A 20880-nucleotide genomic window follows, 5' to 3' on the forward strand; every position below is an offset into this window, starting at 1 on the left:
AAGAAAACTAATTCGTAAAGATAAAATCAAGTTGAAAGAAAATAATGAATATGAGTTGCATCCCTTTGCAGATAATATATAATTGTATCAGAGATGTGATATCTAAAATGTTAAGCAGTCTCTTAAACAAAATCATCGGCAACTATTTATACGGGGGAAACTCACAGTGGATGATTTCTTGCATGCATTCCATCTAACATAATTCTATAATGTTATTTTAAAACTGAATCTTAAGGTTATTCATTCCTACTCGACAATAGAAACTTCTGCTTCAAATTTCATATGTTGAATTCTATGAGTTTGTTTGAACAAGTCGACAAATTTTTTTTTTTTTTTTTTTTTTTTACCTTTTAGAAATACAAAAATCAAAACCAAGTATGAATCGTGAAATTTTGAAGAGTAATTTCCAAATGAAATCCTTATTAGGAGTATTTGAAAACTAAAATATGGAAAGAACTTAAAGATGTATTGCTTTACAAAATTTTATTTTACTTTTTAAAATAGAAAGCATGCAGAAAACACTATAAGTTATAATCAATGGGAAAATAGGAAATACATAATACTTTTTTTTAGTGTGAAAATGAAAACACTTTCATCAAATAAGTCAAATCCTTGCAATGAGACATAAACTTGTTATTCGTTGGTACAGTAGTTTTGTGGCCTGTGCCTTTAAAATATTTATATTCTCCAATGATCGGGCTATGCAGTTCAAAACATTTCATCTTCATCACTATTTTGTTCTTCTTTCTCTTTCTCGTCCTTTCTTTAGCGAGTTTTCCTTCTCAGTTTATTCTAATGCTGTCTTTTGATTTTTGGGTTTTTAATTTGTGATTTTAATGGGAGAGATTAAACTTAAATAGAATGAGTTTTTAATATTTCACATATTAGAGTAACCCTAGATTTTGATTGTGTCCTTGTTATTGTAGATTGTGTCATTTTCTAATTGATAAAGCTTATTATAGATTTGCGTCTTTATTTATGTGGCTCTAGATTGTTCGTAGTTTCTCAAGCGTGTTTTAGTATATTTAATACTTTTTTTACATTCTCTATTGTACCGTTAGAACCAAACTGTGATAGCATTAGTTATAAGAGTTTATGTTAATTAATTTTATTCATTTCTGCTTTATATATTTATGACTTTTTTTTACTCTACGTGATGCACTGGCTACTAATGCAGACTCAATCTTCTAATCTTTGGTCTTAAATTCCTATTTTGTCACATTCCTTTATTGTTTATGGAAATATAGAGGTGGATAGTCCCATTTTTATGGGTCTGGTTACAAGTATAACCTTATCTTCAACATAGTATTTTCTTGAAACAACGTTAATGGTGTTTTATTAAGTGTATCATTATTTTAAATTGAAATATCACTTGTTAATTGCGTGTAAGTGATCCTTTTATCTTTGAATATTATAAGTTTGAAATGCACAAGATTCTCATACAACTTCAATTCGGAATGCCAATTTGTTAACATTCATTTTTAGGTTTATTACGAATCTGTTATAAACATCGACAACTGAATATTTCATGTATTGTCTTGACAATTTAAAAAGGGAAGCTTCTATATAAATGTTGGAAATTAACGATAAATCAATTATACATACAAGTCTCATTTCATTTATGAAAGAAACTTTCAAGTCGAACAAAATGCAAATATACGGAATTAATATTTTTTAAATCTTTATTATTTTTACAGAAAAATTAAAATGTTTGGGGTGAGAGAGGCTCGAACTCTCGACCTCAGGATAACTCAGAAGCTATGAGACCTACGCGCTAGCCAACTGCGCCACCACCCCTTTGATAAAAATTTAAAATTTAAAATTATAGAAAATTTGATATGTAAAATTGAATTAAATGCAAAACAAATTAAGAAAGTAGTTAATAACTTACAAAAGTAAGAAAGTTTAAAAGAATAATATAAATTGATTAGAAGTAAAAAAGAATTTAATACACCAAATGAAATATATTGACATAAAATGAGGAAAGGAAAACTTAAATAACATGAGAAAAAGATTAAGAAAACTAATTCGTAAAGATAAAATCAAGTTGAAAGAAAATAATGAATATGAGTTGCATCCCTTTGCAGATAATATATAATTGTATCAGAGATGTGATATCTAAAATGTTAAGCAGTCTCTTAAACAAAATCATCGGCAACTATTTATACGGGGGAAACTCACAGTGGATGATTTCTTGCATGCATTCCATCTAACATAATTCTATAATGTTATTTTAAAACTGAATCTTAAGGTTATTCATTCCTACTCGACAATAGAAACTTCTGCTTCAAATTTCATATGTTGAATTCTATGAGTTTGTTTGAACAAGTCGACAAATTTTTTCTTTTCTTTTTTTTTTACCTTTTAGAAATACAAAAATCAAAACCAAGTATGAATCGTGAAATTTTGAAGAGTAATTTCCAAATGAAATCCTTATTAGGAGTATTTGAAAACTAAAATATGGAAAGAACTTAAAGATGTATTGCTTTACAAAATTTTATTTTACTTTTTAAAATAGAAAGCATGCAGAAAACACTATAAGTTATAATCAATGGGAAAATAGGAAATACATAATACTTTTTTTTAGTGTGAAAATGAAAACACTTTCATCAAATAAGTCAAATCCTTGCAATGAGACATAAACTTGTTATTCGTTGGTACAGTAGTTTTGTGGCCTGTGCCTTTAAAATATTTATATTCTCCAATGATCGGGCTATGCAGTTCAAAACATTTCATCTTCATCACTATTTTGTTCTTCTTTCTCTTTCTCGTCCTTTCTTTAGCGAGTTTTCCTTCTCAGTTTATTCTAATGCTGTCTTTTGATTTTTGGGTTTTTAATTTGTGATTTTAATGGGAGAGATTAAACTTAAATAGAATGAGTTTTTAATATTTCACATATTAGAGTAACCCTAGATTTTGATTGTGTCCTTGTTATTGTAGATTGTGTCATTTTCTAATTGATAAAGCTTATTATAGATTTGCGTCTTTATTTATGTGGCTCTAGATTGTTCGTAGTTTCTCAAGCGTGTTTTAGTATATTTAATACTTTTTTTACATTCTCTATTGTACCGTTAGAACCAAACTGTGATAGCATTAGTTATAAGAGTTTATGTTAATTAATTTTATTCATTTCTGCTTTATATATTTATGACTTTTTTTTACTCTACGTGATGCACTGGCTACTAATGCAGACTCAATCTTCTAATCTTTGGTCTTAAATTCCTATTTTGTCACATTCCTTTATTGTTTATGGAAATATAGAGGTGGATAGTCCCATTTTTATGGGTCTGGTTACAAGTATAACCTTATCTTCAACATAGTATTTTCTTGAAACAACGTTAATGGTGTTTTATTAAGTGTATCATTATTTTAAATTGAAATATCACTTGTTAATTGCGTGTAAGTGATCCTTTTATCTTTGAATATTATAAGTTTGAAATGCACAAGATTCTCATACAACTTCAATTCGGAATGCCAATTTGTTAACATTCATTTTTAGGTTTATTACGAATCTGTTATAAACATCGACAACTGAATATTTCATGTATTGTCTTGACAATTTAAAAAGGGAAGCTTCTATATAAATGTTGGAAATTAACGATAAATCAATTATACATACAAGTCTCATTTCATTTATGAAAGAAACTTTCAAGTCGAACAAAATGCAAATATACGGAATTAATATTTTTTAAATCTTTATTATTTTTACAGAAAAATTAAAATGTTTGGGGTGAGAGAGGCTCGAACTCTCGACCTCAGGATAACTCAGAAGCTATGAGACCTACGCGCTAGCCAACTGCGCCACCACCCCTTTGATAAAAATTTAAAATTTAAAATTATAGAAAATTTGATATGTAAAATTGAATTAAATGCAAAACAAATTAAGAAAGTAGTTATTAACTTACAAAAGTAAGAAAGTTTAAAAGAATAATATAAATTGATTAGAAGTAAAAAAGAATTTAATACACCAAATGAAATATATTGACATAAAATGAGGAAAGGAAAACTTAAATAACATGAGAAAAAGATTAAGAAAACTATTTCGTAAAGATAAAATCAAGTTTAAAGAAAATAATGAATATGACTTGCATCCCTTTGCAGATAATATATAATTGTATCAGAGATGTGATATCTAAAATGTTAAGCAGTCTCTTAAACAAAATCATCGGCAACTATTTATACGGGGGAAACTCACAGTGGATGATTTCTTGCATGCATCCATCTAACATAATTCTATAATGTTATTTTAAAACTGAATCTTAAGGTTATTCATTCCTACTCGACAATAGAAACTTCTGCTTCAAATTTCATATGTTGAATTCTATGAGTTTGTTTGAACAAGTCGACAAATTTTTTTTTTTTTTTTTTACCTTTTAGAAATACAAAAATCAAAACCAAGTATGAATCGTGAAATTTTGAAGAGTAATTTCCAAATGAAATCCTTATTAGGAGTATTGAAAACTAAAATATGAAAGAACTTAAAGATGTATTGCTTTACAAAATTTTATTTTACTTTTTAAAATAGAAAGCATGCAGAAAACACTATAAGTTATAATCAATGGGAAAATAGGAAATACATAATACTTTTTTTAGTGTGAAAATGAAAACACTTTCATCAAATAAGTCAAATCCTTGCAATGAGACATAAACTTGTTATTCGTTGGTACAGTAGTTTTGTGGCCTGTGCCTTTAAAATATTTATATTCTCCAATGATCGGGCTATGCAGTTCAAAACATTTCATCTTCATCACTATTTTGTTCTTCTTTCTCTTTCTCGTCCTTTCTTTAGCGAGTTTTCCTTCTCAGTTTATTCTAATGCTGTCTTTTGATTTTGGGTTTTTAATTTGTGATTTTAATGGGAGAGATTAAACTTAAATAGAATGAGTTTTAATATTTCACATATTAGAGTAACCCTAGATTTTGATTGTGTCCTTGTTATTGTAGATTGTGTTATTTTCTAATTGATAAAGCTTATTATAGATTTGCGTCTTTATTTATATGGCTCTAGATTGTTCGTAGTTTCTCAAGCGTGTTTTAGTATATTTAATACTTTTTTTACATTCTCTATTGTACCGTTAGAACCAAACTGTGATAGCATTAGTTATAAGAGTTTATGTTAATTAATTTTATTCATTTCTGCTTTATAGATTTATGACTTTTTTTTACTCTACGTGATGCACTGGCTACTAATGCAGACTCAATCTTCTAATCTTTGGTCTTAAATTCCTATTTTGTCACATTCCTTTATTGTTTATGGAAATATAGAGGTGGATAGTCCCATTTTTATGGGTCTGGTTACAAGTATAACCTTATCTTCAACATAGTATTTTCTTGAAACAACGTTAATGGTGTTTTATTAAGTGTATCATTATTTTAAATTGAAATATCACTTGTTAATTGCATGTAAGAGATCCTTTTATCTTTGAATATTATAAGTTTGAAATGCACAAGATTCTCATACAACTTCAATTCGGAATGCCAATTTGTTAACATTCATTTTTAGGTTTATTACGAATCTGTTATAAACATCGACAACTGAATATTTCATGTATTGTCTTGACAATTTAAAAAGGGAAGCTTATATATAAATGTTGGAAATTAACGATAAATCAATTATACATTCAAGTCTCATTTCATTTATGAAAGAAACTTTCAAGTCGAACAAAATGCAAATATACGGAATTAATATTTTTTAAATCTTTATTATTTTTACAGAAAAATTAAAATGTTTGGGGTGAGAGAGGCTCGAACTCTCGACCTCAGGATAACTCAGAAGCTATGAGACCTACGCGCTAGCCAACTGCGCCACCCACTACGCCAAAAACTGGAATAGACAGCGCACCTTAGAGGGCGCTTTATTACAAAAGCGCTCTCTAAAGTGAAGCGAAAAAATAAGGAGCAATAGACAGCGCACTTTAGAGGGCGCTTTTGTAATAAAGCGCCCTCTAAGGTGAAGCGAAAAAATAAGGAGGAGATAGAGGGACAACAATACATGGCGCTTTTTAGAAAGCGCCCTCTAAGGTTACCCTTAGAGGGCGCTTTTAATAAAGCGTTGTTATATGTCCATGTGCATTTCCAGCTTATAAAGCGCTTCTGGAAAGCCTTAGAGAGCGCTTCCATAAGCGCCCTCTTAGGCCCCCTTTAGAGGGCGCTTTTTTCCACAAGCGCCCTCTAAGGTCCCCTTTAGTAAACATTAAAATTATAACATACTGCGCGTTTTGTTATTTCACTCTCTGTTATTTTCGTTCTTTTTCACGTTAGGGTTCTAAGGCATTCTCCTTCCACCTCTGTTAGATCTACGACGTTTCCTCCTTCTACCAATCAAAGGTACACGATGCATACATTATTACTTGCACTATTGCTTTGTTTTAGCTTTGCCCCATTTCAGTTTTATGTTATTGTTGTCTATGCTACGTTTGTTTCGACCAGTAAAGTTTCAATATTCATAGTCATTTAAATAGTTTGGGTTTATTAGGAAATGACGGTTGGTTTTTAGTGACCATGATAGCGCATGCAATGGGACTACATTACCCAGTAGTTAGGGTTATACGACCTATGAACATCTGATTTTGTGTCAACACCAGTATCATTAGAAACCTAGGTCCGAATGTGTTTGAATTCTTCATTAATAGCCAACCAGTACATAGCGTAGCTAGTAACTTAAGAAGTTTAGGTATGGATGTTATTTAATAGAGTAAATGGAGACATGAATGCCCTGCACAGAGTATCTTCTGAAATTGGTTTCTCTTCTGAAATTGTTTTTGTTTATTCTAATTAGTAATGGATAATACATGGATGTCTTCCAATCGATTGTCGAGAGAGTACGAGAATGGGGTATCAGAATTCGTTAAGTTTGCCGTTGCGCACGCCGAAGACCCCAGTAGAATGATATGTCCTTGCTTGGGTTGTTGTTATGGGAAACGGGTTGACGCAGTTCAGTTGACATCGCATCTAATGAGGCATGGAATTGATCGAAGTTATACATGTTGGAATTTGCATGGTGAGAAAAGTAACGAGAATGTTGAACCGGGGGATAGTACGACCTATGCCTCAAACTATAGTGGCGCAGATACATACGATTGTGATCGAGTTGAAGAGATTGCAGAAGTACTTGAAGGAGATCTTAAGGATTGTCCCGAAATGTTTGAGAGGTTGGTAAGTGATGCAGAGAAACCTTTGTATGATGGTTGCACTAAATTCACAAGATTGTCTGCGGTATTAAAGTTGTACAACTTAAAGGCGGGCAATGGATGGTCGGATAAAAGTTTCACAGAGTTATTAGCCCTTTTGAAAGATATGCTTCCTGAGGATAATGTTCTTCCCAATCGAACATATGAGACCAAAAAGATGTTGTGCTCTATTGGCATGAGCTATGATAAGATACATGCATGTCCAAACGATTGCGTTTTGTTTCGAAATGAGTATGCATCGTTAAATGAGTGTCCTAAATGCGGTGTCTCGCGATATAAGAACAAGTTGTCTCCAGCAAAAGTCTTGTGGTATTTTCCTGTTATTCCGAGATTTAGACGCATGTTTCGTAGTGAAACCGATTCAAGACACTTGACCTGGCATGCAGATGAAAGAATTATAGATGGAAAGTATCGACATCCGGAAGATTCACCACAGTGGTTGAAAATTGATAATGATTATCCTGAATTTGGAGAAGAATCAAGAAACCTTCGCTTGGCATTATCTACTGATGGAATGAACCCACACGGTATCCAGAGTATCTCACACAGTACATGGCCTGTGATTATTATGATTTATAACCTACCTCCATGGCTATGTATGAAGCGTAAGTACATGATGTTGTCTATGTTGATTTCTGGACCTAAACAACCAGGGAATGACATAGACGTGTACTTGAAGCCCTTAATCGAAGATTTAAAGATTTTGTGGGAGACCGGTGTGGAGGTTTATGATGGATATAGGAAAGAAAGTTTCAACTTGAGGGCGATGTTGTTTGGCACAATTAATGATTTTCCAGCATACGGAAATCTATCAGGGTATAGCATAAAAGGTCAATGTGTGTGTCCTATTTGTGAAGATAAAACAGATTGGAAGCGCTTGGAGTTTGGTCAGAAGAATGTCTTTCTCGGTCATCGGAGATTCTTAAATTCAAATCATCACTACCGTGGATGGAGAAAGGCGTTCAATGGAGAGACAGAACAAGGCAGAGCTCCACCTATATTGACGGGTGATCAAATTTTTGAAAAGGTGAAAGATTTGGATACTCAGTTTGGCAAGCCTTTTGCCCACACACTTGTCAAAAGTGGGTGGAAGAAGAGGTCAGTTTTTTTTGAATTGCCGTATTGGAAGTCCTTGTATGTGAGACATTTTCTTGATGTTATGCATATTGAAAAAAATGTATTTGAAAGTGTTATTGGCACGTTACTCAATATACAAGGAAAGTCTAAGGATGGCCTTAAGGCAAGAAAGGACTTGATAGCGATGGGAATAAGAACTGAATTAGGACCCTTGAAGAAAGGAAAACGAACATATCTACCGCCTGCTGCTTATACTCTATCTAGAAAGGAGAAAAAAACATTGTGTAAGTTTCTAAGTGAAGTTAAAGTTCCAGAAGGGTACTCTTCAGATATTAGAAGACTTGTGTCTATGAAAGACCTCAAGTTAAAGAGTTTAAAGACCCATGATTGCCATGTTATAATGGAACATTTTCTCCCAATAGGTATACGTTCTATTCTTCCAGAAAAAGTAAGAAGCTCTATAACTAAGTTGTGTTCTTTCTTCAAGTCAATTTGCAGTAAGGTGATCAATCCTGCGATCTTACCAATGTTGCAAAAAGAAATCGTTATTACTTTGTGTGAGCTTGAAATGTTTTTTCCTCCATCATTTTTTGACATAATGGTACATCTAGTTGTTCATCTTGTGAAAGAGACACAATTGTGTGGACCAGCTTATATGAGATGGATGTACCCTGTTGAACGTTATATGAAAATATTAAAAGGGTACGTGAAGAACCGAAGTCGACCAGAAGGTTGTATGGTTGAAAGATACATTGTTGAAGAAGCGATTGAGTTTTGTACTGAATATTTGTCTAATGTTCAGTCAATCGGACTCCCAAGTCTCAGCTTGTCGAAAAGAAAGAAGGAAAAAATCTAATTGGAAATAAAATCGTGGCAGTATCAAGGGTCGAACGGGATCAAGTGCATTTGTATGTTCTGCACAATGAGAATGAGGTTGAGCCGTATGTTGAAATTCACAAGGATGTTCTCCGAGGTTTAAATCCCAATAGAATTGAAAATTGGATAGTACGAGAGCACAATCGATGTTTTATACCTTGGTTTAAGGATCATATTTATTCAAAGTATTATTCAGATCCCGCTTCAATAACAGAAAGGTTGAGATGCTTAGCATATGGTCCAAGTTTCCATGTTTTTTCTTATAGCGCATACGCGATTAATGGATACACATTTTATACCAAAGAACAAGATGATAAAAGTACTATGCAGAATAGTGGTGTCACCGTGGTAGCTGAAGCAATGCACATATCAAGTGTGAAGGACTTAAACCCCAAATTTGCAAATCTGTCGTATTTTGGTGTTATCGAGCGCATTTGGGTGTTTGATTATGAGAAGTTTCAGATTCCTATATTTGGTTGCAAGTGGGTTGAAAATAATAACGGCATTCGAATGGATAAGTCAGGATTTTTGCAAGTGGATCTTAATAGGGTGGGATACAAAGATGAGTCTTTTATTCTAGCCTCTCAAGCTAGACAAGTGTTCTATGTCAATGATCCGAAAAGTACGAAATGGTCTATAGTTCTTTTTTCCAACAAAGTAATTGATGAAAACACTGGAGATCAAGGTGATATTGATGTTGAGATTGAATCGTTTACCAGAAATGATCAAGATGAGAATATTATATCAAATGATTCATATATTAGAAATGATCATAATGAGGGTATTTGGATCAATCCAACCGTCCGTGTTGTTAAGAGACATGTAGAACATATTCCAACCAAGAAAAGAAAGAGAACTTAGTGAAAAAGGTACAGGTCAAATGATTTTAATTGTTTTCTTTATTACAGGTAAAATGGCTATTATGAAGTCAATCATTCGTGCAAGGGGCAAGGGATACTTGAAAGTATCAATTGATATTTGTTTAGATGGAGATGTTCCATTGTCGTCAAGCCTCATTCGCGTAGATGATGATGCTGGATATTTGAAAGTATCCCTCTACGACAATGGAACATGTCCATCTAAACAAATATCAATTCTATCTTCAAAAGATAAGGGACCAAAAATATAAGGGGATTACGCAGCAAATCGAGTCAGTTGCATAAAAAAAAAAGTATAAACACAATTATATGATATTTATGCATAGAAAATGTTAATTCTTGATCTTATACATCACCTAACTAATTTTATGATATTTTAGGTTCATGCTATTGATATTGAACAAAAAGAGGTTGTTGCTAAGAAGACTGCTGCTAGCAAAAAAAACATACATCTCAGAGATGCTTTTGCTACTTAGTTTTATTTCTTTTTAAGTTATGAATTGGTTGTATATTTAGAATCTTTAGAAGTTAAACGATTATATATCAGTGGATTGTTGTATATGTATGGATTGTTGTATATAAGGCTTGTTGAATGCAATGTGTGAAAAAGGGCTTCAAATTATACAGTTTTGGGTGTACTGCTTCAATATACAGGTTGTCTAAAATAAATAAATAAATATAGCGCTTTTTAAAAAAAAAATTAAATAACCACCCACTTTAGAGGGCGCTTCCCAAAATAAGCGCCCTCTAAACCCTTTAAATTTCCACTTTAGAGGGCGCTTTCCAGTAAAAGTGCCCTCTAAACCCTTAAAAGTTTCCACTTTAGAGGGCACTTTCCAGTAAAAGCGCCCTCTAAACCCTTAAATGTTTCCACTTTAGAGGGCGCTTTCTTTAAAAAGCGCCCTCTAAAGTGGCCCTTAAAGGGCTTAAAGAGCCACTTTAGACAGCGCTTTCACCAGGAAAAAAAGCGTTGTCTTTACCTATGCCAGCGCCAGATTAGAGGGCGCTTTAAAGCGCTGTTATAGGCCAAAAAAAGCGCCCTCTTTTCCCTTATTTGGCGTAGTGACCACCCTTTGATAAAAATTTAAAATTTAAAATTATAGAAAATTTGATATGTAAAATTGAATTAAATGCAAAACAAATTAAGAAAGTAGTTATTAACTTACAAAAGTAAGAAAGTTTAAAAGAATAATATAAATTAAATAGAAGTAAAAAAGAATTTAATACACCAAATGAAATATATTGACATAAAATGAGGAAAGGAAAACTTAAATAACATGAGAAAAAGATTAAGAAAACTAATTCGTAAAGATAAAATCAAGTTGAAAGAAAATAATGAATATGAGTTGCATCCCTTGGCAGATAATATATAATTGTATAAGAGATGTGATATCTAAAATGTTAAGCAGTCTCTTAAACAAAATCATCGACAACTATTTATACGGGGGAAACTCACAGTGGATGATTTCTTGCATGCATTCCATCTAACATAATTCTATAATGTTATTTTAAAACTGTTATTTTAAAACTGAATCTTAAGGTTATTCATTCCTACTCGACAATAGAAACTTCTGCTTCAAATTTCATATGTTGAATTCTATGAGTTTGTTTGAACAAGTCGACAAATTTTTTCTTTTCTTTTTTTTTTACCTTTTAGAAATACAAAAATCAAAACCAAGTATGAATCGTGAAATTTTGAAGAGTAATTTCCAAATGAAATCCTTATTAGGAGTATCTGAAAACTAAAATATGGAAAGAACTTAAAGATGTATTGCTTTACAAAATTTTATTTTACTTTTTAAAATAGAAAGCATGCAGAAAACACTATAAGTTATAATCAATGGGGAAATAGGAAATACATAATACTCTTTTTTAGTGTGAAAATGAAAACACTTTCATCAAATAAGTCAAATCCTTGCAATGAGACATAAACTTGTTATTCGTTGGTACAGTAGTTTTGTGGCTTGTGCCTTTAAAATATTTATATTCTCCAATGATCGGGCTATGCAGTTCAAAACATTTCATCTTCATCACTATTTTGTTCTTCTTTCTCTTTCTCGTCCTTTCTTTAGCGAGTTTTCCTTCTCAGTTTATTCTAATGCTGTCTTTTGATTTTTGGGTTTTTAATTTGTGATTTTAATGGGAGAGATTAAACTTAAATGGAATGAGTTTTTAATATTTCACATATTAGAGTAACCCTAGATTTTGATTGTGTCTTTGTTATTGTAGATTGTGTCATTTTCTAATTGATAAAGCTTATTATAGATTGGCGTCTTTATTTATATGGCTCTAGATTGTTCGTAGTTTCTCAAGCGTGTTTTAGTATATTTAATACTTTTTTTAAATTCTCTATTGTACCGTTAGAACCAAACTGTGATAGCATTAGTTATAAGAGTTTATGTTAATTAATTTATTCATTTCTGCTTTATATATTTATGACTTTTTTTACTCTACGTGATGCACTGGCTACTAATGCAGACTCAATCTTCTAATCTTTGGTCTTAAATTCCTATTTTGTCACATTCCTTTATTGTTTATGGAAATATAGAGGTGGATAGTCCCATTTTTATGGTCTGGTTACAAGTATAACCTTATCTTCAACATAGTATTTTCTTGAAACAACGTTAATGGTGTTTTATTAAGTGTATCATTATTTTAAATTGAAATATCACTTGTTAATTGCATGTAAGTGATCCTTTTATCTTTGAATATTATAAGTTTGAAATGCACAAGATTCTCATACAACTTCAATTCGGAATGCCAATTTGTTAACATTCATTTTTAGGTTTATTACGAATCTGTTATAAACATCGACAACTGAATATTTCATGTATTGTCTTGACAATTTAAAAAGGGAAGTTTCTATATAAATGTTGGAAATTAACGATAAATCAATTATACATACAAGTCTCATTTCATTTATGAAAGAAACTTTCAAGTCGAACAAAATGCAAATATACGGAATTAATATTTTTTAAATCTTTATTATTTTTACAGAAAAATTAAAATGTTTGGGGTGAGAGAGGCTCGAACTCTCGACCTCAGGATAAGTCAGAAGCTATGAGACCTACGCGCTAGCCAACTGCGCCACCACCCCTTTGATAAAAATTTAAATTTTAAAATTATAGAAAATTTGATATGTAAAATTGAATTAAATGCAAAACAAATTAAGAAAGTAGTTATTAACTTACAAAAGTAAGAAAGTTTAAAAGAATAATATAAATTGATTAGAAGTAAAAAAGAATTTAATACACCAAATGAAATATATTGACATAAAATGAGGAAAGGAAACTTAAATAACATGAGAAAAAGATTAAGAAAACTAATTCGTAAAGATAAAATCAAGTTGAAAGAAAATAATGAATATGAGTTGCATCCCTTTGCAGATAATATATAATTGTATCAGAGATGTGATATCTAAAATGTTAAGCAGTCTCTTAAACAAAATCATCGGCAACTATTTATACGGGGGAAACTCACAGTGGATGATTTCTTGCATGCATTCCATCTAACATAATTCTATAATGTTATTTTAAAACTGAATCTTAAGGTTATTCATTCCTACTCGACAATAGAAACTTCTGCTTCAAATTTCATATGTTGAATTCTATGAGTTTGTTTGAACAAGTCGACAAATTTTTTCTTTTCTTTTTTTTTTACCTTTTAGAAATACAAAAATCAAAACCAAGTATGAATCGTGAAATTTTGAAGAGTAATTTCCAAATGAAATCCTTATTAGGAGTATCTGAAAACTAAAATATGGAAAGAACTTAAAGATGTATTGCTTTACAAAATTTTATTTTACTTTTTAAAATAGAAAGCATGCAGAAAACACTATAAGTTATAATCAATGGGGAAATAGGAAATACATAATACTCTTTTTTAGTGTGAAAATGAAAACACTTTCATCAAATAAGTCAAATCCTTGCAATGAGACATAAACTTGTTATTCGTTGGTACAGTAGTTTTGTGGCCTGTGCCTTTAAAATATTTATATTCTCCAATGATCGGGCTATGCAGTTCAAAACATTTCATCTTCATCACTATTTTGTTCTTCTTTCTCTTTCTCGTCCTTTCTTTAGCGAGTTTTCCTTCTCAGTTTATTCTAATGCTGTCTTTTGATTTTTGGGTTTTTAATTTGTGATTTTAATGGGAGAGATTAAACTTAAATAGAATGAGTTTTTAATATTTCACATATTAGAGTAACCCTAGATTTTGATTGTGTCCTTGTTATTGTAGATTGTGTCATTTTCTAATTGATAAGCTTATTATAGACTTGCGTCTTTATTTATATGGCTCTAGATTGTTCGTAGTTTCTCAAGCGTGTTTTAGTATATTTAATACTTTTTTTTACATTCTATATTGTACCGTTAGAACCAAACTGTGATAGCATTAGTTATAAGAGTTTATGTTAATTAATTTTATTCATTTCCGCTTTATATATTTATGACTTTTTTTTACTCTACGTGATGCACTGGCTACTAATGCAGACTCAATCTTCTAATCTTTGGTCTTAAATTCCTATTTTGTCACATTCCTTTATTGTTTATGGAAATATAGAGGTGGATAGTCCCATTTTTATGGGTCTGGTTACAAGTATAACCTTATCTTCAACATAGTATTTTCTTGAAACAACGTTAATGGTGTTTTATTAAGTGTATCATTATTTTAAATTGAAATATCACTTGTTAATTGCATGTAAGTGATCCTTTTATCTTTGAATATTATAAGTTTGAAATGCACAAGATTCTCATACAACTTCAATTCGGAATGTCAATTTGTTAACATTCATTTTTAGGTTTATTACGAATCTGTTATAAACATCGACAACTGAATATTTCATGTATTGTCTTGACAATTTAAAAAGGGAAGCTTCTATATAAATGTTGGAAATTAACGATAAATAAATTATACATACAAGTCTCATTTCATTTATGAAAGAAACTTTCAAGTCGAACAAAATGCAAATATACAGAATTAATATTTTTTAAACCTTTATTATTTTTACAGAAAAATTAAAATGTTTGGGGTGAGAGAGGCTCGAACTCTCGACCTCAGGATAACTCAGAAGCTATGAGACCTACGCGCTAGCCAACTGCGCCACCACCCCCTTTGATAAAAATTTAAATTTTAAAATTATAGAAAATTTGATATGTAAAATTGAATTAAATGCAAAACAAATTAAGAAAGTAGTTATTAACTTACAAAAGTAAGAAAGTTTAAAAGAATAATATAAATTGATTAGAAGTAAAAAAGAATTTAATACACCAAATGAAATATATTGACATAAAATGAGGAAAGGAAAACTTAAATAACATGAGAAAAAGATTAAGAAAACTAATTCGTAAAGATAAAATCAAGTTGAAAGAAAATAATGAATATGACTTGCATCCCTTTGCAGATAATATATAATTGTATCAGAGATGTGATATCTAAAATGTTAAGCAGTCTCTTAAACAAAATCATCGGCAACTATTTATACGGGGGAAACTCACAGTGGATGATTTCTTGCATGCATTCCATCTAACATAATTCTATAATGTTATTTTAAAACTGAATCTTAAGGTTATTCATTCCTACTCGACAATAGAAACTTCTGCTTCAAATTTCATATGTTGAATTCTATGAGTTTGTTTGAACAAGTCGACAATTTTTTTCTTTTTTTTTTTTTACCTTTTAGAAATACAAAAATCAAAACCAATATGAATCGTGAAATTTTGAAGAGTAATTTCCAAATGAAATCCTTATTAGGAGTATCTGAAAACTAAAATATGGAAAGAACTTAAAGATGTATTGCTTTACAAAATTTTATTTTACTTTTTAAAATAGAAAGCATGCAGAAAACACTATAATTATAATCAATGGGAAAATAGGAAATACATAATACTTTTTTTAAGTGTGAAAATGAAAACACTTTCATCAAATAAGTCAAATCCTTGCAATGAGACATAAACTTGTTATTCGTTGGTACAGTAGTTTTGTGGCCTGTGCCTTTAAAATATTTATATTCTCCAATGATCGGGCTATGCAGTTCAAAACATTTCATCTTCATCACTATTTTGTTCTTCTTTCTCTTTCTCGTCCTTTCTTTAGCGAGTTTTCCTTCTCAGTTTATTCTAATGCTGTCTTTTGATTTTTGGGTTTTTAATTTGTGATTTTAATGGGAGAGATTAAACTTAAATGGAATGAGTTTTTAATATTTCACATATTAGAGTAACTCTAGATTTTGATTGTGTCCTTGTTATTGTAGATTGTGTCATTTTCTAATTGATAAAGCTTATTATAGATTGGCGTCTTTATTTATATGGCTCTAGATTGTTCGTAGTTTCTCAAGCGTGTTTTAGTATATTTAATACTTTTTTTACATTCTCTATTGTACCGTTAGAACCAAACTGTGATAGCATTAGTTATAAGAGTTTATGTTAATTAATTTTATTCATTTCTGCTTTATATATTTATGACTTTTTTTTACTCTACGTGATGCACTGGCTACTATGCAGACTCAATCTTCTAATCTTTGGTCTTAAATTCCTATTTTGTCACATTCCTTTATTGTTTATGGAAATATAGAGGTGGATAGTCCCATTTTTATGGGTCTGGTTACAAGTATAACCTTATCTTCAACATAGTATTTTCTTGAAACAACGTTAATGGTGTTTATTAAGTGTATCATTATTTTAAATTGAAATATCACTTGTTAATTGCATGTAAGTGATCCTTTTATCTTTGAATATTATAAGTTTGAAATGCACAAGATTCTCATACAACTTCAATTCGGAATGCCAATTTGTTAACATTCATTTTTAGGTTTATTACGAATCTGTTATAAACATCGACAACTGAATATTTCATGTATTGTCTTGACAATTTAAAAAGGGAAGCTTCTATATAAATGTTGGAAATTAACGATAAATCAATTATACATACAAGTCTCATTTCATTTATGAAAGAAACTTTCAAGTCGAACAAAATGCAAATATACGGAATTAATATTTTTTAAATCTTTATTATTTTTACAGAAAAATTAAAATGTTTGGGGTGAGAGAGGCTCGAACTCTCGACCTCAGGATAACTCAGAAGCTATGAGACCTACGCGCTAGCCAACTGCGCCACCACCCCTTTGATAAAAATTTAAAATTTAAAATTATAGAAAATTTGATATGTAAAATTGAATTAAATGCAAAACAAATTAAGAAAGTAGTTATTAACTTACAAAAGTAAGAAAGTTTAAAAGAATAATATAAATTGATTAGAAGTAAAAAAGAATTTAATACACCAAATGAAATATATTGACATAAAATGAGGAAAGGAAAACTTAAATAACATGAGAAAAAGATTAAGAAAACTAATTCGTAAAGATAAAATCAAGTTGAAAGAAAATAATGAATATGACTTGCATCCCTTTGCAGATAATATATAATTGTATCAGAGATGTGATATCTAAAATGTTAAGCAGTCTCTTAAACAAAATCATCGGCAACTATTTATACGGGGGAAACTCACAGTGGATGATTTCTTGCATGCATTCCATCTAACATAATTCTATAATGTTATTTTAAAACTGAATCTTAAGGTTATTCATTCCTACTCGACAATAGAAACTTCTGCTTCAAATTTCATATGTTGAATTCTATGAGTTTGTTTGAACAAGTCGACAAATTTTTTTTTTTTTTTTTTTTTACCTTTTAGAAATACAAAAATCAAAACCAAGTATGAATCGTGAAATTTTGAAGAGTAATTCCAAATGAAATCCTTATTAGGAGTATCTGAAAACTAAAATATGGAAAGAACTTAAAGATGTATTGCTTTACAAATTTTATTTTACTTTTTAAAATAGAAAGCATGCAGAAAACACTATAAGTTATAATCAATGGGAAAATAGGAAATACATAATACTTTTTTTAGTGTGAAAATGAAAACACTTTCATCAAATAAGTCAAATCCTTGCAATGAGACATAAACTTGTTATTCGTTGGTACAGTAGTTTTGTGGCCTGTGCCTTTAAATATTTATATTCTCCAATGATCGGGCTATGCAGTTCAAAACATTTCATCTTCATCACTATTTTGTTCTTCTTTCTCTTTCTCGTCCTTTCTTTAGCGAGTTTTCCTTCTCAGTTTATTCTAATGCTGTCTTTTGATTTTTGGGTTTTTAATTTGTGATTTTAATGGGAGAGATTAAACTTAAATGGAATGAGTTTTAATATTTCACATATTAGAGTAACCCTAGATTTTGATTGTGTCCTTGTTATTGTAGATTGTGTCATTTTCTAATTGATAAAGCTTATTATAGATTTGCGTCTTTATTTATATGGCTCTAGATTGTTCGTAGTTTCTCAAGCGTGTTTTAGTATATTTAATACTTTTTTTACATTCTCTATTGTACCGTTAGAACCAAACTGTGATAGCATTAGTTATAAGAGTTTATGTTAATTAATTTTATTCATTTCTGCTTTATATATTTATGACTTTTTTTTACTCTACGTGATGCACTGGCTACTAATGCAGACTCAATCTTCTAATCTTTGGTCTTAAATTCCTATTTTGTCACATTCCTTTATTGTTTATGGAAATATAGAGGTGGATAGTCCCATTTTTATGGGTCTGGTTACAAGTATAACCTTATCTTCAACATAGTATTTTCTTGAAACAACGTTAATGGTGTTTTATTAAGTGTATCATTATTTTAAATTGAAATATCACTTGTTAATTGCATGTAAGTGATCCTTTTATCTTTGAATATTATAAGTTTGAAATGCACAAGATTCTCATACAACTTCAATTCGGAATGCCAATTTGTTAACATTCATTTTTAGGTTTATTACGAATCTGTTATAACATCGACAACTGAATATTTCATGTATTGTCTTGACAATTTAAAAAGGGAAGCTTCTATATAAATGTTGGAAATTAACGATAAATCAATTATACATACAAGTCTCATTTCATTTATGAAAGAAACTTTCAAGTCGAACAAAATGCAAATATACGGAATTAATATTTTTTAAATCTTTATTATTTTTACAGAAAAATTAAAATGTTTGGGGTGAGAGAGGCTCGAACTCTCGACCTCAGGATAACTCAGAAGCTATGAGACCTACGCGCTAGCCAACTGCGCCACCACCCCTTTGATAAAAATTTAAATTTTAAACTTATAGAAAATTTGATATGTAAAATTGAATTAAATGCAAAACAAATTAAGAAAGTAGTTATTAACTTACAAAAGTAAGAAAGTTTAAAAGAATAATATAAATTGATTAGAAGTAAAAAGAATTTAATACACCAAATGAAATATATTGACATAAAATGAGGAAAGGAAAACTTAAATAACATGAGAAAAAGATTAAGAAAACTAATTCGTAAAGATAAAATCAAGTTGAAAGAAAATAATGAATATGACTTGCATCCCTTTGCAGATAATATATAATTGTATCAGAGATGTGATATCTAAAATGTTAAGCAGTCTCTTAAACAAAATCATCGGCAACTATTTATACGGGGGAAACTCACAGTGGATGATTTCTTGCATGCATTCCATCTAACATAATTCTATAATGTTATTTTAAAACTGAATCTTAAGGTTATTCATTCCTACTCGACAATAGAAACTTCTGCTTCAAATTTCATATGTTGAATTCTATGAGTTTGTTTGAACAAGTCGACAATTTTTTTTTTTTTTTTTTTTTTACCTTTTAGAAATACAAAAATCAAAACCAAGTATGAATCGTGAAATTTTGAAGAGTAATTTCCAAATGAAATCCTTATTAGGAGTATCTGAAAACTAAAATATGGAAAGAACTTAAAGATGTATTGCTTTACAAAATTTTATTTTACTTTTTAAAATAGAAAGCATGCAGAAAACACTATAAGTTATAATCAATGGGAAAATAGGAAATACATAATACTTTTTTTAAGTGTGAAAATGAAACACTTTCATCAAATAAGTCAAATCCTTGCAATGAGACATAAACTTGTTATTCGTTGGTACAGTAGTTTTGTGGCCTGTGCCTTTAAAATATTTATATTCTCCAATGATCGGCTATGCAGTTCAAAACATTTCATCTTCATCACTATTTTGTTCTTCTTTCTCTTTCTCGTCCTTTCTTTAGCGGTTTTCCTTCTCAGTTTATTCTAATGCTGTCTTTTGATTTTTGGGTTTTTAATTTGTGATTTTAATGGGAGAGATTAAACTTATGGAATGATTTTTTTTAATATTTCACATTTAGAGTACCTCTAGATTTTGATTGTGTCCTTGTTATTGTAGATTGTGTCATTTTCTAATTGATAAAGCTTATTATAGATTCGTCTTTATTTATATGGCTCTAGATTGTTCGTATTTTCTCAAGCGTGTTTTAGTATATTTAATACTTTTTTTACATTCTCTATTGTACCGTTAGAACCAAACTGTGATAGCATTAGTTATAAGAGTTTATGTTAATTAATTTTATTCATTTCTGCTTTATATATTTATGACTTTTTTTACTCTACGTGATGCACTGGCTACTAATGCAGACTCAATCTTCTAATCTTTGGTCTTAAATTCCTATTTTGTCACATTCCTTTATTGTTTATGGAAATATAGAGGTGGATAGTCCCATTTTATGGGTCTGGTTACAAGTATAACCTTATCTTCAACATAGTATTTTCTTGAAACAACGTTAATGGTGTTTTATTAAGTGTATCATTATTTTAAATTGAAATATCACTTGTTAATTGCATGTAAGTGATCCTTTTATCTTTGAATATTATAAGTTTGAAATGCACAAGATTCTCATACAACTTCAATTCGGAATGCCAATTTGTTAACATTCATTTTTAGGTTTATTACGAATCTGTTATAAACATCGACAACTGAATATT

General features: G+C 30.1%; 6 non-coding genes across 6 annotated transcripts; all 6 read right to left on the minus strand.

Annotated features, from left to right (window-relative positions):
• Positions 1–1712: 1712 nt before the first annotated feature.
• Positions 1713–1797, minus strand: TRNAM-CAU (transfer RNA methionine (anticodon CAU)). Its single transcript is given in 2 exon segments — positions 1713–1748; positions 1760–1797. It is a non-coding gene; the product is annotated as a tRNA-Met (tRNA).
• A 1929-nt stretch (positions 1798–3726) lies between these two features.
• On the minus strand, positions 3727–3811 carry TRNAM-CAU (transfer RNA methionine (anticodon CAU)). Its single transcript is given in 2 exon segments — positions 3727–3762; positions 3774–3811. It is a non-coding gene; the product is annotated as a tRNA-Met (tRNA).
• Positions 3812–13033: 9222 nt separating this feature from the next.
• TRNAM-CAU (transfer RNA methionine (anticodon CAU)) lies at positions 13034–13118 on the minus strand. The gene is given in 2 exon segments: positions 13034–13069; positions 13081–13118. It is a non-coding gene; the product is annotated as a tRNA-Met (tRNA).
• Positions 13119–15046: 1928 nt separating this feature from the next.
• TRNAM-CAU (transfer RNA methionine (anticodon CAU)) lies at positions 15047–15131 on the minus strand. The gene is given in 2 exon segments: positions 15047–15082; positions 15094–15131. It is a non-coding gene; the product is annotated as a tRNA-Met (tRNA).
• Positions 15132–17055: 1924 nt separating this feature from the next.
• On the minus strand, positions 17056–17140 carry TRNAM-CAU (transfer RNA methionine (anticodon CAU)). Its single transcript is given in 2 exon segments — positions 17056–17091; positions 17103–17140. It is a non-coding gene; the product is annotated as a tRNA-Met (tRNA).
• A 1922-nt stretch (positions 17141–19062) lies between these two features.
• On the minus strand, positions 19063–19147 carry TRNAM-CAU (transfer RNA methionine (anticodon CAU)). The gene is given in 2 exon segments: positions 19063–19098; positions 19110–19147. It is a non-coding gene; the product is annotated as a tRNA-Met (tRNA).
• Positions 19148–20880: the final 1733 nt, after the last annotated feature.

Source organism: Lathyrus oleraceus, unplaced genomic scaffold (assembly GCF_024323335.1).
Source record: "Lathyrus oleraceus cultivar Zhongwan6 unplaced genomic scaffold, CAAS_Psat_ZW6_1.0 chrUn0677, whole genome shotgun sequence".
In the NCBI taxonomy this organism is placed as follows: domain Eukaryota; kingdom Viridiplantae; phylum Streptophyta; class Magnoliopsida; order Fabales; family Fabaceae; genus Lathyrus; species Lathyrus oleraceus.